This window comes from Octodon degus, unplaced genomic scaffold, assembly GCF_000260255.1.
Source record: "Octodon degus isolate 3935 unplaced genomic scaffold, OctDeg1.0 scaffold00003, whole genome shotgun sequence".
Classification (NCBI taxonomy): Eukaryota; Metazoa; Chordata; class Mammalia; order Rodentia; family Octodontidae; genus Octodon; species Octodon degus.
The window spans coordinates 26,478,555-26,484,439 of record NW_004524579.1 but is presented as its reverse complement, the minus strand read 5'-3'; the positions used below and the strand labels follow the sequence as shown (position 1 = coordinate 26,484,439).

Genomic DNA, 5,885 nt, shown 5'->3' with positions numbered 1-5,885 from the left:
GTAGGATCACAAGTCTGCATGTTGTACAGCAATTAACCACTAAGAAGAATATATGCAGTGTATTATTTGTTGAAACTGTACTTTCTATTTGATTTGAAACTGTCTCATTGCTATATGTTTATCAATAAAACTTTGAAAAAAAAGATTTTCAGAAAGAAATTTACAATAACATAAAAGATGCTCTTGAGTAAAGCAGTATCACTGGTATAGATTAGCCTGCGTGTAGCAGGACTCCTTTAGTTGGACCTGAGGACTTGTTTGATTTATTTTTTAATTTTTAATTTCAGCTTTGAATATGTTACCTAGAGACTCAGTAACTACCTAGTTTGTGGTTTGGGGGAGAAATGTAACTAGACAGTTTGTTGGCTTTTCAATTAAAGACAACACAATTTATGAGAAAAAAAAAAAAAGATGCTCTTGAGACAAACCAAAGAAACAGAGGCTGGGGAGAGAGCTCAGTGGCATAAGTGCATGCCTGGCCAGCACAGGTCTTGAGTTTGATTCACAGTACAAAGAAGAAACAAAGGTTTTCACATGTGTAAGTATGGTAATTCATTATTGCTAATCTCATTGTGATTCTAGATGTACAGGTCTTCCAAAATGTAAAACAGATTGCTCATTGTGATAAGTCTTTCTCTCAGATTCAGACCTCTGCATTTAACAAAAATAAATAAATAAAAAATAAAAAATAGAAACTCGTGACATATACTCCATTAAAAGATGAGTAGGCAGGCACTGCGGTGGGGCCGGGCCACGGTGGAGGGTCGGCAGGTATGTTGGGGCGCAAGAAGGAGCTGTCCATCCACTTTGTGCCCGGCTGCTGCCGGCTGGTGGAGGAGAAAGTGAACATCCCCAGCAGGCGGGTTCTGGTGACTAGTGCCACCAGGCTTCTAGGTAGAGCTGTGTACAAAGAATTCCAGCAGAACAACTGGCATGCGATTGGTTGTGGTTTTAGAAGAGCAAGGCCAAAGTCTGAACAGGTTAATCTGTTGGATTCTAAAGCAGTTCATCACATCATTCATGATTTTCAGCCCCATGTTATAGTACATTGTGCAGCAAAGAGAAGACTGGATGTTGTAGAGAATCAGCCAGATGCTGCTTCTTTAATGTGGATGCTTCTGGGAATTTAGCAAAGGAAGCAGCTGCAGTTGGAGCATTTCTTATCTACATTAGCTCAGATTATGTTTGAAGGAGCAAATCCACCTTATTGAGAAGAAGACATATCAGCCCCCCTAAATTTATATGGCAAAACAAAATTGGAAGGAGAACAGGCCATCTTGGAGAATAATTTAGGAGCTCCTGTTTTGAGAATTCCTGTTCTGTATGGGGAGGTTGAAAAGCTCGAAGAAAGCGCCGTCACTGTTATGTTTGATAAAGTGCAGTTCGGCAACAAGTCTGCAAACATGGACCACTGGCAGCAGAGGTTCCCCACTCATGTCAAGGATGTAGCCACTGTGTGTCGGCAGCTGGCGGAGAAGAGAATACTGGATCCGTCAATTAAGGGAACATTCCACTGGTCTGGCAACGAGCAGATGACAAAGTATGAAATGGCATGTGCAATCGCCGATGCTTTCAACTTGCCCAGCAGCCACTTACCACCTATTACTGACAGCCCCATCCTAGGAGCACAGTGTCCAAGAAATGCTCAGCTCGACTGCTCCAAACTGGAGACCTTGGGCATCGGCCAGCGAACACCATTTCGAATTGGAATTAAGGAGTCACTCTGGCCTTTCCTTATTGATAAGAGGTGGAGACAGACAGTTTTTCATTAGTTTATGTGTGTTTGTGTTTTTCTGTTTTAATGAGATATATGGTATGTGGTACTTTTTTAAGAAGGAAATAGTTTTGTATGAGTATTCTTTCAGTTTGTGACTATGGTTTTTCAGGTAAATGATGCGCTTGCACCAGTGCAGGTATATGAAGAAACTTACAGGACACTGATGCTCTGTATGCATTAATGATTTTTCTCTATCATTTTGTTCTGGTTTAATTTGTAGTTTGAATAAAATCAAGATTCTTAAATATCTGAGAGCCAGGATGTAACAGATCTGCTGTAAACTTGTTTTCAATTAAATGCATCATTCACTCCTATAATTTTCATATTTTAGGGTTTGTTTTTGCAGCTATTGACTTTTTTTTTTGCTATTGACTATTGTATGTTGTTTTCAAGTGTGTGAAATTGTATCAAATCATTGGTGTTCATTGTTTGCTTGAGCTCAGATCAAATGTTTAAAGAAAGAAACTTTATTTTTATAACTTAAGTACAATTTTTATGCTTGAGGTCCTTCAATATGTTATGTATAGCAAAACTTCTGCAGCCTGATGCCCCCTGCTCTTGTAGCAGTGTATGGTATGCACTTGAGAGTGTGTATGTGTATTTTTAATATAAATATATAACTGTTCTTTTCACTCCATGTTGCTAAGTGATATTTCATACATGGTTATACTGATAAGTCTTGTAAGTCTTGATTGCCCATGAATAATAAATACATAGTGTTGGTATGTAAAAAACAAAAAAAGATGAGTAGGCAGATGTTCCTTATATATTAGATAGTGATGATTGGTAAAAAGGGTTATGTCAAAATGAAAATTTAAGTATGTCACAAAATGTCATCAGGATTGTCATGCTCCAAAGTTATGTATGATTTTTATTTCTAAATGTTTCTGTGAAAAATATGTAACTGTTGTCTATTAACAATCTATAGGGATTTGTATACTAGAATATGCAGGTATGTTAGAAAATAACAGTTCCATTTTGTGTTCTAAGGTGTTTGATATTCAGATAAAATAGTGATGTCAAGCTTACTATGTGCATTAAGGGTTTTTTTGTTTTTTGGTTTTGGGGGTTTTTTTTGTACCAGGGATCAAACTCAGGACCTTGTGCTTACCAGGCAAGCAGTTATTCCACTGAGCTATCTCACCAGCCCCAACAGGGTAATGTTATTAAGCTTCTCTTCTGGATGTTTAACAACTGAGGTTTGGAGACAAAAAAAAAAAAAATTAAAGAGAGAAATGGGCTAAGATAACCAATATTTTGGCTCAAGCCCTCCAAAGTCAATGAGAACTCAGGACATAAGAGAACATCTGCTGCAACATCCTGTAGTTCAGTTGAGTCCCTGATTTTCTGATCAAGGAGATTATGGGACCCCCCACAGGAAAGTGATTCTACAATGCATAGTGTGCCTAAGGAGAGTCACCTGGAGAGGAAAAATATCTCTCAGGCTTTCATAGGAAGCAATATGACCAGGCAATGGCCATGACTCATCCAGATGGCTGACACTGATAGAAGATCTAAAGAGGTTTTGTACATGGTTCCAAGGTAAATTCTGAGGAGACCTTGTTAGATAACAAAAGTTAAAATGTATTAATACGGGTCTCAACTTGATCTTAACTGTCCAGCAGAAAAGTATAACCATGAGATATAAAAAATTAATGCCATAGTAATATGCTAAGCTATAAAAGGTTCAAATCACTAACAACTTCTGATAATTGCTAGCTGTACTAATAACTCACTTTATGGACTATTGAACTATATAGGGTTAAAGTGCTGAATACAAATACCAAAAATCTTTGGACTGGCATCAAGAATAAGATTACTTTCTACAGAGTTCTCCAATCACAGCTTCTACAACTGGTACAGAACACAAAACAGCAAAGGGAGAGATGTTGGGAGCCATGAAGCTAAGTGGGCAGGATGAGGAGGCCTCATTGCCTAAGACAGTCAAACTAACCTCAGTCTTGAGAAAAACATGCTGCCTGAACATTGTTGGCTATTAGTCGCTAGGCAACCTTGCAGTTTTGCAAAGGTATAAATAAAAGCCCTTACTATTTTTCTAGGGGTGGTTTACCAATCAGACAACAGGTCATCATCTGACCCAGCTCTTGTCTTCTTGTCTATCTTTTCCTCATTCCTCCCACCATTTCTCCCCAGGGTACCTGAGAAACCAAAGGAGTCCTATACCTCTCTTTTTGTTGTTGCTGTTATATACCTCTCAGATCAGAAAAATGGTCTCTTTTTGAGACTCCAGTGGCTCTAACAATAGACATATAAGATGCCAGATGTGGTGACACATGCTTGTAATGTCAGCATTTGGGAGGATGAGGCAAGAGGATCACTGTAAGTTTGAGACCAGCCTAGACTACAAAGTAAGCTCAAGGCCAGCCTCAACTGCATAACAAGACCCTGTCTCAAAATAGACAATAAACAAATAAATAAAATTTTTTTAAGAAGTCACATGATTTTTGGATAGCAGCCCAATATGTTGTGCCATTATTGTTTAATTCTACCATCTACTAGAAAGTCCATTATCAGGGACACTTATCATGAGGCCCTAATTTCCTGCAAGGTGTTACAATGCATGGTAAAAAGAAAGAGTAAGAGACAAAATGGTGATGCAGTGAGGAACTGGGATGACCAGTTGTTCACAGGGAGCAGAAGGCCATGAGGCAGCCAAAATCTTGGTGTTAGTTGATTACATTTGTGTCAAGGTCAGTAGGTGCAGGGTAGTGTTTCCAGGAACAGTAATGGTGATTATGGTGGACTAGTAAGAACAAAGCATTCTTGCAAGGATGAGACAATAAGGAGACTGTAGTTTCCTTAAGGAAAACTACTGCTTTAAAGAGTTTTATTGTCCTCAGCAGGTCTTAGTTTGCCCTGTGAGTGCCACACTATCACAAGCCCTATGGCTTCAGCTGTCACCAGAAGAAAACAAGGGATTTCCAATCTAATTCAAAGGGTAGGAAAAGAACAGCCTCAAATATTGCCTAGACTCAATTTTTAATCTGTGGTCCCTGACACCCCATCAATTGGCCCCCTATTCTCATTGTGACCGTGGCTTCTGGGTGTCTAAGAAGTGGCCTGGTCTGGCCTAATCTTGGTAACCATTAGTTCCTGTCAATCTAATGAAGCCAGCACCTGACTTTTGCGGCAGCCCACTAGTTTTAGGATTTTTATCGTCTCTTATCATTTGGGGGAATTTATTTCTCCAGTTTATTTTTACATCACATTGACCTAAATCTAGTTTCCATCTACTGGAAGATGCCAGCTCAGTTTGACACTTTTTGACTCTTGTTTTGTCAGTGTCTTGGTTATTTTTTATTCATTGCTGGGACAAAATAACAACACCCAAAATGAAAGAAAGGTTTATTTAGCTCACAGTTAGTGGAGGTTTCAGTCCATACTCTGCTGGCTCCCAGGCAGAAAGCAGCAGTTCATGGAGGCAGAAAATAACCAAGAGTAGAGGACAAGTAGCAGCTGTGGCATCTACCAGGACTCCCTCTCTTCCATCTACACTGACTGCAAAGAAAGTGCCTCCGAAGTGGCAGGCTGTGAAGTGGTGTTGCAAAGATCAGAACTCCTCCCAGGAAATGGGGCACAGAAGCATGCCTTGGCCCCTTTATATACCCTTTTGTGCTGAGTCACCTGGGGGGGTCCTCCCCACCCTAGGGTGGGGTCCTGCATGCCCCAGGGTGTGGAATCAACAAGTGGGTCCAGCGAACCTTTGGACATCTCAAGTTGACACAGTGTGTCAACCACCACAGTCAGTATCCTAATCTTTGCCCCTTAATGGTTTATTTTTGTTTTGTTTTTTGTTTTTTTCTGTGAGCACTGTGGTCAACAGATCTGTTTTCGTTATTTTGGTCTTAAGCCTCTTAGCAGCTTTTCGTTTGGTCCCCTGATCACCATTTACATACACTTATGTAGCCACTTCTCAAAGTTGCATCACATTCATGTCAGTGAAACCCTCTAGTTGTTGTCAATAAACAAGCAGGGCTGAAGTCATGTGGGTCTAGTCTGAACTATATTTAGCTGTGAGTCAATATAGGAAAACTTATCCTGATGTCCTCGTAGTCCTCTGGTTTTGGTCACCATCATATATATATAT

General features: G+C 39.7%; 1 pseudogene; it reads left to right on the top strand.

Annotated features, from left to right (window-relative positions):
* The first annotated feature begins 773 nt into the window (after positions 1–773).
* On the top strand, positions 774–2,120 carry LOC101576934 (annotated as a pseudogene).
* The last annotated feature ends 3,765 nt before the right edge of the window (positions 2,121–5,885 follow it).